General features: G+C 39.1%; 1 long non-coding RNA gene across 1 annotated transcript in view; it reads left to right on the forward strand.

Annotated features, from left to right (window-relative positions):
* The window catches only part of LOC116672817 (uncharacterized), a 20,286-nt gene extending 9,432 nt beyond the window's left edge, over positions 1-10,854 (forward strand). Inside the window, exon 3 of the long non-coding RNA XR_004327635.1 lies at positions 10,844-10,854. This is a non-coding gene — a long non-coding RNA (uncharacterized LOC116672817). The remainder of the gene's footprint in view (positions 1-10,843) is intronic.
* The last annotated feature ends 797 nt before the right edge of the window (positions 10,855-11,651 follow it).

The following is an 11,651-nucleotide window of genomic DNA, read 5'->3' on the forward strand; positions in this document are numbered from 1 at the left end:
TAAACCTAATTTATAGGAAATTATACCTCATGTTTGAGTTAGAAAAGCAGAAATTATTTTGACAAAAATTAAAGGAATGGATGTTGATGGATAATCACAGACTGGAATATCTCAACTTTTACTCAATACTATTTCAAAAGCACTTCAATTTGTTTTTCAAATGCTATAAAATTGAATAAGACACCCCAAAATGAATGAAAGTAGAGATTTATACTTGCCAAAGAACGTTGTGTGGAATCAATCATGTCATCAATCAATCATTAAAAAGAACATTGATATAGTAAAACGGGTTTGACCCGAGGACAACATGAGGGTTAAAGAAATGCAAATATCCCAGAGGGGGGGTATAAGTCTGGCATTGTGAGACCAGTACATTTATAATATTCAGCATTTGTTTTATTATGATGTTAAATTTGTATTGCACAAGGACAGCAGGCACAAAGAACCAAGGCTAACTAGTGTCCACATTCTGAGTGGAACCTAGTTAGCCTAGATTCCTCGCTAAGCTTGACATTTGCATTGATTCCCACTAGGTGACACTCATGTTCACACTCAGTGGCGATGGCTCAGTATGGCTAAACAGTGCAAACAGGGAGGTTGAAACAGTTCATCGACAAAATAGTGGACTTCATTCTGGATGGGATGGACAGCCCCCCTCAAATATCTCCACAGCAAGCCCCTAACATTTTATTACATGTCCTGTCAAATACTTGGCAAGAGGAAACATCAAGGGGACGTTTTGATAAGGTCGCTACAGTGAATGTAAAGCTAAAAGCAGCAACAACTGTGCAGTTTCCAGATAACAGAGTAAAGTGATACAGTATAGAAAGAGAGAGGCTTCTACCGTGAACACCGGCATCCTGGAGAAAGGAAGAGAGAAATGAACAGCCATTCATTGTCATCTTGACTTTCGGTCTCTAGTTTTCACGGCTGGAGGGTCAGAGGGTGCAGGATGTTTCCTCTATACATATGTATACAAGGGGTCACAGTGTTTTTATTTATTTTTATTTTATTAGTTTATTTATCAGGAACCACGCACAGTTCAAGCCCTGTTCCAGAGTTAGCTATACAGCTAATTTCTATCTGTTGTTGTATATGTTATATCTGGTCCCTGGGCAAGGGAGTTAAAAGGGCAATATAGACAATACTTTAAAACAGATAGAAACTTAACAATAAATCACATATAACAAGCATTACATAACATATAAACCAGAATACAAAAATATATAAATTCCATGTTATAGAAAGATTAATGATAGCATAGGTGATTCGCCTTTAGCCAAGTCTTTAAGGACATTTAAGGACGCAATCTCTAATGTGAAGTGGAATTAAGTTCCACTTTTTTACTGCTGTAAATGAAAAAGCTGATTGACCAAATGTAGTCTTGTAATTGTAATTGAGTGTAACAGAAGCCCTGGAGACCCTTACATTATCTCTGCAAAATGACACACTTTGCTTGAGTGGGGATGGTGCAAGATCATGGGTCAACGCCAGATTCATCTTCGTTACAAAATGAGCATGACTGTAGTGTTTCTCTGCTGGACTTCCAAGAAATCATTATTAAAACCGTATGGTTGGGGATGTAATGTTCCATGTAATTTATGTGAGGGGTCCATGTCAGGGAAGCCCATTGCTCTACAATATTAAGATAATTCAATAAATGTAATTTAATAGGATTAAATTAATTTGATTTTTGATTTGGATCCATTTCTGAATGGGTTCCTTCTTGACCCATGCTACACCATTCCACCGAAATTTTATGAAAATCTAGCCAATAGCCACAATGGGCCTCCAGTGTGCCCACAGTATGACCAATTTACCCACAGTGTGAAAACCCGCAGTATACTCTCAATTATTTTTTTGTTTTGTTTTTTCAGTGAAAGTTATTTCAAAGGGAGCCTCTTTTTTTGTACAACCACAGTCTGATCTGTTGGCTACTGAGCGTCTTCACTGGAGCAGTTTATCCTGTTGATCCAGGAACATCAGACTTCAAACTTCAGACTGTTAAAGGCTCTCTTGTGGTATTATCATAGAAGTTAATTATTGTCTGCTTTTTAGTGCATAATGTGGTGTAGCTCTGTATTGTGGGAATTTACCCGATAGTTTTGGTCTTGCTTACTGTTGTTTACCTGTGTTTGTGCAGCCGCACACCCAATGCAGTGTTGCAAATGTGTTTTGGGTTTTTCTGTTTGTGTGTATTTGTGAGCGATATTGTATGTCCCACAGTATGCCTAATTTGCCCACTCTATGCCCAATGTACACACACTATATGACTGGTATGCCCACAGTGTGCTGGACTAAGACTTGAGCCAACTTGAGTTGCTATTTTCTGGACTTGGGCGTAAAATTTAGTAGTAAAATAGTAGTAGTAGTAGTAGTAGTAGTAGTAGTAGTAGTAGTAGTAGTAGTAGTAGTAGTTGTAGTAGTAGTAGTAGGAAGCAGTAGAGTAGCCAAAACCGCAGTCACAGTATTTGTTTTATTGTATATCCCTCACTACCTGGTGGTTGTGTTGAGAGAAAGAACAAACACCACCGTACCTTGTATATGCCAACTGTGTGTGTGTGTGTGTGTGTGTGTTGTGTGTGTGTGTTGTGTGTGTGTGTGTGTGTGTGTGTGTGTGTGTGTGTGTGTGTGTGTGTGTAAGATAGTGGGGCTAGGAATTCCTTCAACATAATACACCTGGTGACTAAGTCAATAAGCATCTTTACTATGCTTTCATCCAACCCAAATGTTTTCACTGTGTGTTGTTGTTGCAGTGTCTTGGCTATAGATTATCTGTAGTGCTTTTTACAAGCACTGTTAAAGAGTTTATTTTCTTTGCACTGTTTTTGTTTTTTTTAACCCTCCAGTATATCTTGCAGTGGTCGCCTTTAAAGCCCCAAGAAACTCACTCATTTTTTTCTTTTTTGCTACTGAAAGGAGCTGGCTGGACCTTCAAATTTAGCGCTGTCATCCCAGCCGCCTTTGCCTCAATTGAGCATTTTTATGTCACATTGTCAGATATCTTTTCAAGCAATATTTACTCAGTAAGCTTTTTCCAGCACCGCCCTGCCTCTCACACAGTTTCCATACAGTCTAACCTGGGCGTGAGCCGCACCTAAGCACCACTTAGCTGTCTTATGTAAAACCTCCATAACTGTCCATGCTGGGTCCATTTGAGCTGTGCATTCAAAAGAGTAATTTTAAGAGCAAAACAACATTTTTTCATTATATGATTATGTTATTGTTGACATGCCACATATGTCCACATGGCTATATAGAAATCAAAACTTGTCGCATCATATTAAGTGAGCAGAAACGTATTTATTCACCAGGAACATAATTTATTTTTCAGATCAGCATAGAAATGATCCCACTGCAACTTTGCATCCTAGCATCCAAGCTAACAAGCTACAGGTATACTAGTGTAGCATTTTAGCTATGCATGCAGGGTGGCTCTCAAGATTGGACACCTAATCCAGATTAAAAAAAATGGATGAGAAACTGACTTTGTATGGTCACCTGAGGAAGAATTCTACTGACTTTGGGGATTCCTGACTTTTAGATTTGGATGCATTAGCAGGGAATTTTGTACAGGCATTTATTGTGTCCAGGAGGTTAATTTAGTGATCACATTACCCATTGTGACTAAATGTGTACTTTTACGTTTTCAAGTAGCTTTTAAAATCTGTAATTTTACTTTTACTTAAGTATGTTTTGTTGAAAATATTGTACTTTGCTACGTTTTAAATCACATACGTTACTGAGTACAAAAAAAGTTTTAAAAAAATGTCTCTAACGTTGTTTTGCGCAAAGTATCTACAATCCAATCTAAAATCGAATTGTCTTTGTGCCATTTTCAAATGAAAAAGACTGTGATTTAATTAAATAAGTAAGTAAGTAATAAGTAATAAGTAATAAGTATAATAAGAATAAATAAATATAAATGTATGATAGTATAAATAAGTATTGCCCCCCACTGTTAAAAAGCAACTATAAGTAACTTTTACTCAGAGTAAATTTGAAATGAACTACTTTTTACTTTCACTTGAGTAGTTTTTTATACCCTTCATTTTACTTGCACTCTTAGTAAAGGTTCATCAAAGTAATAGTAGTTTACTTCAGTAGAATATTTTTGTACTCTGTCCACCTCTGATTGTTAGGAACCAGGTTTGGCTAGTGGAACAGATGCTATCCAAGAATGTGTATAGCTATAGAAAGACTGGGTTGTCCATTGCACGTTGACCAGGTTTGAGAGTAGTTAGCTCCTATATATACAGATTTTACACAATATTCCCTTGATTTTCTGTAATCGTTTTGCAGCAGTGATCAAGGCCACTGTCCATACACCAATGTCACCAAGACAAGGTCCTGTCTATTTGCTGGTTTGGGACAACAAAGTCTATCCGGTGTGGTTGCTACCAGGATGTGACATCAACATATCTATGACCTAAAGCCTTAACAACAGGTTAACCCTGATAAGTAAATTACCAATAGATCAGTGGGAAGATTTAATTATTTGATACACATCTGTTAGGTAAAGAGAGCAGAGCTAGAGGTGATGGAAGGGATGCTGAGATAGAGAAGTGGAGTCGAGAGGGTGACCGGATAGAGAATGATCAACCTTGGGCCCACCCACACACACACACCCACACACACCCACACACACACACACACACACACACACACACACACACACACTGGTCCTTATCAGTGATTAATGGAGGGAGTGCATTAAGTCGTGTCATCCCCCGTTTTAATCAGGGAAAGTCACAGCTGACATTCTCTCTGCCCACACAGGAGCTTCCTCCAGAAACACTGCCAATAAATGCTGTTAGTGTGTGGATGTATTGCTGGCTGAATGAGTGACTTTCTCTATGCACTTTAAACTCCTAAGATTGTATATTGCCCTAAAAAAGCCATAGTTTCGACAACTGGACAACAGCCAACTGGATTTGTATAGAAGTGACTCTCGACAAATTATATTAGTTTATGGAAATCGACGTCCATTGACATGTCGATTCAGTTGTCTCATTTAATACAATTTATACAATTACAATAACTATTTACTGTTTAATTTTATGTAGGCGTCTGTAAAAACTCATGCATAATATCATAAATACATTTATAGTCTATAGATGGTAGTGACTTTAAAAGTTATCATTTTGGAGATGCAAGGTATACTTCATAACCAAATGCTTCTGGCTTAAAGTTGCTACAATCAATATTTTAATCAGTACTCGTATGTTGAAAGAGACACTCATGAAGAATACAAGAGGTTGTTCTCAGGAGTTGGTAGAGACCAGAACCGGAGCTAAAGGAAGAGTGAATATTGGCCAAAAACAACTCCAAATGACTCACAGAGTTTTTCTGTAACCGCTGAATGTGTAAATAAGCACCTATTTGCTATCAAGTTCCCTGTATCATCTTACGACAGGCAGAGAAAGTTAGCAATTGGCCTGTCAATATCGAAATTTTAATAACATTGACATTTGCTATGAAACTACAATCATGACTCCAAATGAATGCAAATGTTGCTCCTAATAATTTATTTTTTATTTTTTCTCTTGACAAGATTACGTGTAAATCTTGTCGCCGCCTCTGAGTTATTTGTTTCAATTTGTTTTTTAAGACAAAAGTCCTACAGTTTGTATTTGATGATGGAAGGGGACTTCAATCCACTGTTAGCCACAGAGCAGCAGTAAAGGGGTGGCTTAAGTGCCTTTGAGCAGTGAAGGCCCCTGAGCCACGGTCCCTAAGATAAGGAAGGGGAGTATGTCTTATTCTCTTTACCTGCACTGATTTCAATACACTGCCTTTAAGTTTAGTTTACTTGTAGTGCCCAGACGCAGGCAAAGGCAACATTGACAGACACACATGTCCAAACTCTGACAGTCTTAAAATACTCTTTCACTTTTCCATCCATTAGCCCTCCTCCTTCCCCAGTCAAACTCAGCGCCGCCACTCATAAATACTTTTCTGTCTCAGGCTCATTGACTGCTCAGTCAGTTTCAGCTGAATTTTATCTTGTCCCGTCCGTCTGTAAACCAGTACAAGCAGAGCATATCTTTTGTGCAGCTGAGCGCTCTGCTTGCTCTTTGATGAGGCGGAAACACTTAGAGGAACTACTGAAAACCCTGATCCAGAGCAGCTTACCTCTAGCATTGGTGTAGATACAAAATGGTGAGCCATGGATTTTAAAACGGGGGAAGCTATCATAGCTTATTAGCTGTGTTGCACCATTCACTTTCATATAACCCTACTCTGTCAGAGTATACACAGCTCTACAAAAGAAGCATGGATTGCAGCCATTTATGAGTTAGCAGTCGAGGCACAAATACGTCTTTTGGATAAACTGTGTAAACTCAGTTGGTTTCCACATCAGGGACTGGGCCCGGTTCTGATTACGCTCATCTCCAAAGTCCAGTCTGTTTGATTTGTGTGAACATTGTGTACAGTACCTGTGCAGGGTTCATCGATCCGTGGCCGGGTCCACTTAAAAATGCAGCAAACTTGTTTTAAGGTGTTGTCCGCGTGTGTGTGTGTGTGTGCTTTCACTTCATTAAAGCTAATTTGACCATTTTCATTGCCATAAAATGTCTTGTTCAGGGTTCTGCCAACCACGCTCGCCAGCTACCACTATTGTTAGCTGGTAATTCAAAGGAAAGTGTGCTGATTTTCTGTGTACTGCTGTACATGCAAACGGATGAGTTTAACATCCATTACTGTAAGGTTTTTTTACTCTAAAGTTGCTGAAGCAGCTGCTGTTTCAATCCTGTCCACTCTCTGTTGTGGGCGGGGCTGCTCAGTTCCCCCCGTGCCTGACAGAGACACACACACACACACACACACACACACACACACACACACAAACTGGAGATGACGACACAATGACCTAAATTGAGGACCGCTACGCTCGTTATTGTAAGTGCAATGATAAGTTAAAGTCCAATAAGTCCTTCATCAAACCGTATGAATGTGTCCCAGCCCAGGATAGGAAATGAACTAACAATGTAAAGATCAACAAGCCACTGACAGACATGTTCATATTTGATTCATTCAATAAACTATTAGTTTTTGTCTTAAATCAGCCATTTTCATATTATACCAACATTTGCAGCATCCTGAGCCTTTTTGGTAAGGTTAAAACTCAGCCCAGAGTCCTTTTATTCTCATCACAACAAGTTTCCTTTTTATTTTTGAAGATTAATAACTGTCCCTCGCAATTTCGTCACAACAAAAATCAAAAAGGCAATGCCCCTTTTATCGCAATTTTTAATTACATAAGCTCCCGCAAAATCAGACAATTTGGGCCGCAACAATCTAAAAAAAAAGCGGCAAAATCCTGGAGGGACTAGTCTAAGGTAAAGACCAACTGTTCCGAAACACGAAAGTGGACTGCTATGTAGCTCAGTAGCGGTCGGCATGCACTGGTGATAAAGTAGGAAGAAAGGAGGGAAAAAAATAGAAGTTAGGAGAGCTTTTGTGACTGCCTAGCAGCAGCAGCTTGTTTCTGGCTTGCTAGTATGTTATCTGTTAGCTACGGTAGTTCACCAACTAGCCCTTTAGTCACTAGGTCAGCATGACTCTAGCGTTGGTGATGCCACCAACATTAAAATGAACATTTAAATAGCTTATACAGAACGTTGTGTTTGTTTTGTATTATTTGAGGAACTAAGCCAATGTTCTCAATGCTTTAGCAGGAAGCCAAGGCTTTCTCGAGAACAAGATGGTTTTAGTAAAATATTGAGAAAAGGAAACCTGAATTTGTATTTTTGGGCTTACGGTACACCTTTATTTTTTACACAGCTGAGATATGAGGGAAGATCAGCTGGCGGTCAACAAGCCTATCATCAAAAAAACTGTCCTGCTATGTGGTATGTCTCAGCTGTTTTCATGCAGCAATCTTGCTGATGCAGGATGTGTAGAAACTAACACTCACTCAAGAGCTGCTGTGTTTTGCTTCATCTAGTAAAACAGGAATGGTTTGGAAACAACTTATATTCCAGGAGTCAGACATTATGTGGAGTTTGATGGCTGTTTCAAGGCCGTTTTATGTTGTAATAAATGGTTTGGCTTGTAACACTTGGGGAAAGCTTGCCCACAGTAATAAAGTGGGATTGATTGAGGATAAATGCATGGGGAGGCTACCACCTACAGTCAACATTTTATCACACTTGGCAGAAAGGGAAAGAGAGTCTGAAAAGGAAAGAAAAACTGATTTTATACTAGCAGAGTACAGTTCCTTAAACTATGGAGAATGGGGGAAAAAATCGTTTGACTGGCAGCCACCTCAGTCAGTCAAAGCTAATTTAAGGGGAGATCAAAAAGAGTCAAACCTGCCAATGAAAATGGAAGAAACAATAGCTGGAGATGAACCAGGATATCATGAACTTAGGGGCTTTTTATATCAGCCACTTTTTAATGAGCAACAACTACATGCATATTTACAGTCTTTCGTTTTACTGGGCAGTGAACAGTAGCATTGGTGAGTTCAGCCAGGTCACTGGTATTATGACTACATAATAATGCTGATGTTATCTTTTTTCATTTGTAGTAGTAATTTCCCTGCAAAGAGCAAATCCAAAACCAAAACCCAATAACAAGTATGTTATTGGGTTTTGGATTTGAAACTATGCCATTATTTTCCAACGGTCCAAAAAATGCCCAATATGGCTAAGAAGAAGTTTTTATTTTCATCTTAGCATTTAATAATTTGTGGGAGGAAACCTGTTTTTTCATTTATTTTTTTAGCAAAATTAAACTGTACTGAAAAAGCCAAGACAAGAAAACAACTATTTCAATTACAAATACTAATTCAACACAAATAAACAAATTTCTACCAATGTCAATTAAGTGGATTTTCTCTTTTAAAGCACGGCCTTTTTTAATCAGGAGACCATTTGTGTGTTTAATTTCCCATCACCATATCTTTCCCCTACAGTATCAGACATCTATTGTCCTTATGTAATCCAGCGTCTTTTGTTTGTCTGGCTCATGAGGCGCTTTATAAACTCATAAAAGTATTTACAAATGCTATAGAAATAAAGCCATTCTTATAATTTAGTCTAGAAGGCAGAACCGCTCCCTAGTGCAGCAGTTTATCATCAGCCTCTGACAGGGCTGCTGGATAAAGACGAGGGAGTGGTGCTCGGAGTAAACGGTCCCAGTGATCCGTCATCTAGTTACACTTGACCGAACAATACCACCTGACTGGCATTCTAAGTATTAATAATAAACAGATTACTGTACCGCTTTCCTCTTCCGATGAACAGGTTGGCAGCTGTCCCACAAAGCTACAATAGCTACAATATTATCTCAGTCCAACACACTTGCACACTCACACAGAATGAGATCAGCTCTTCTGAGACAAAACCAATAATAAGGGGTCACTATGAGGTCAGTCTGTCTCCTGGAACTATTTTTTTGTTATGCAGAAATTAGATTATTGCTGATAATCTATGCTGGGATTTACAAAACAGGACTGGCTGCTGCCTGAAATACAAATGATCAGACAGGGGTCATGTGTAGGTTATTTAAAATCCAATTTATTCCATCAGTTTGAAAATCTGGTTCGTTTTTGTCTCTCCCAAGATTTTAGAAAGCCATCCTTTTAGAAACTTTGGAAACAAGTGAGCATGTATGTTGTGGTAAAGTGAATGCGAACATGTTAATTTTGCCAGATTGATCCGAAACCTCTGGTATCAGAGCATACTTATTAAATCAGTTTCAGAGTTTTATAAATGGCCCTGCATCAACAATGGAACTTTGACAAGCACAGCTTCACTGTGATATCTCTGTTTCTATCTGTTGCAGGAAATCAGTGGATTTGCCTGGAAAGTAAGACAATTATTTGAAGTGGTTGTGGAATGCTTTGGAAAGTAGTTGCAAGCTATGGCACATACCCTGAAAAAAAGCTTCCATAGGTCTTTTGTTAAAGCAGCAGTTACAACTCGTATTAACGTTTATAGTGGCAGCGGCCTATAGTGGCCTCCCGTAATTATTACGGGAGCAGAACAGGAAGAAAGGTGACAAAGGTTTCTAGTCGCGTTTGAAAATAAAAGTAAAAGTTTTTTTACGTCAACTTCTGCGTCAAATGCTAACCAGAATTTTAGTAACGTAACAGAGGACTAAAACCCAAACCACAATCTTTTTCTAAACCTAACTAAGTGGTTTTGGTGCCTAAGCTTAACCAAACAACAACCGGTTCTGTCATTGAGATATTTGGATGGGAACTCTCCAGTGGGTTGTGTTAGACGGGAGGATTAAAATACCAACATTGTTGTATGGTTTGGAGGACAATGCCTATACAGGCAAGGGGGTGCCAGTAGCACAGTCCTTAGGGAGTTGGGTTGGGAACCGGAGGGTTGCTGGTTGGTCCCAGTACGAACCAAAGTATGGAGTGTGGATTTGGTAGCTGGAGGGATGCCAGTTCACCTCCTGGGTGCTGCCAGGTGCTCTTGAGCAAGGGACCTTACCCCCCCAACCGCTCAGGGTGCTGGTCCAGAACTGGCGGCAAACTCACTCTGACATCTCTCCATGAATAGGACCTAAGCGCGTGTGTGTGTGTGTGTGTGTGTGTGTGTGTGTGTGTGTGTGTGTGTGTGTTTCAGGCCTATGTGTAGTGATTATTAGCAAAACAGAGTGTAAATTGAAATTTCCCACTGGGGATCATTAAAAAGTATAACATTATTAAATTATAACTATATCGTCAGGCTATCAATTTTCTTCTTCAAAATTCAGGTCAGTAAACACTTTCGTTAGAGGGAGACATTTTGGGAAATGCTCATTTTTACTGTAGATGGATCGACTGGATTCATGGATGGATACATGTCTCGTTGTTTATATGTAAAGTCATACATAGACGGGAGGTAGAGTGAAACAGCTGGCCTAGCTGTGATCATTCCATTATTTCTGTTTGTGAACAAATCAAACAAAAAGAACTTAACTAGTAACTTAACCGCTGATAACTGGATAATCTGGATGGTCCTTTTCCTTTTTGGCCCAGAGGACATGACAACCATGATTTCCAAAAACAATTTGAAGCGTGAACTCGGTCAGACCACAGCAGTCCATCTCAGATGAGCTCGGGCCCAGAGAAGCCGGCGGCGTTTCTGGGTGTTGCTGATATATAGCTTTTGCTTAGCATGGTAGAGTTTTAACTTGCACCTGTAGATGTAGCAACAACCTGTGTTAACTGACAATGATTTTCCAAATTGTTCCTGAGCTCTCGTGGTAATACCCATTTACATAATGATGTTGTATTTTAATGCAGTGCCTCCTGAGGGTTTGAAGGTCACAGGCATTCAGTGTTGGTTTTTGGCCTTGCCGCTTACCTGCAGAGATTTCTTCAGATTCTCTGAATCTTTTGATGATATTGTGGACTGATGATGATAAAATCCTTAAATTCATTGCAAAGGTACGTTGAGAAACGTTCTTAAACTGTTGGACTGTTTGCTAACACAGTTAAACTCGTCCCATCCTTGCTTGTGAATGACTTTTATGCCCAAAAATGACCAATTAAGATAAGATAAGATAAGATAAGAAAAACCTTATTTGTCCCACAGTGGGGAAATTGCGTTTTGCAACAGCAAAGACAAGAGCAGAGATAGATAAGTGTACACGTAGCCTAAACAAGTGTCAAACATAGAAGTACCGTTCTTACAGTAAAA

This window comes from Etheostoma spectabile, chromosome 23 (assembly GCF_008692095.1).
Source record: "Etheostoma spectabile isolate EspeVRDwgs_2016 chromosome 23, UIUC_Espe_1.0, whole genome shotgun sequence".
NCBI classification, from domain to species: domain Eukaryota; kingdom Metazoa; phylum Chordata; class Actinopteri; order Perciformes; family Percidae; genus Etheostoma; species Etheostoma spectabile.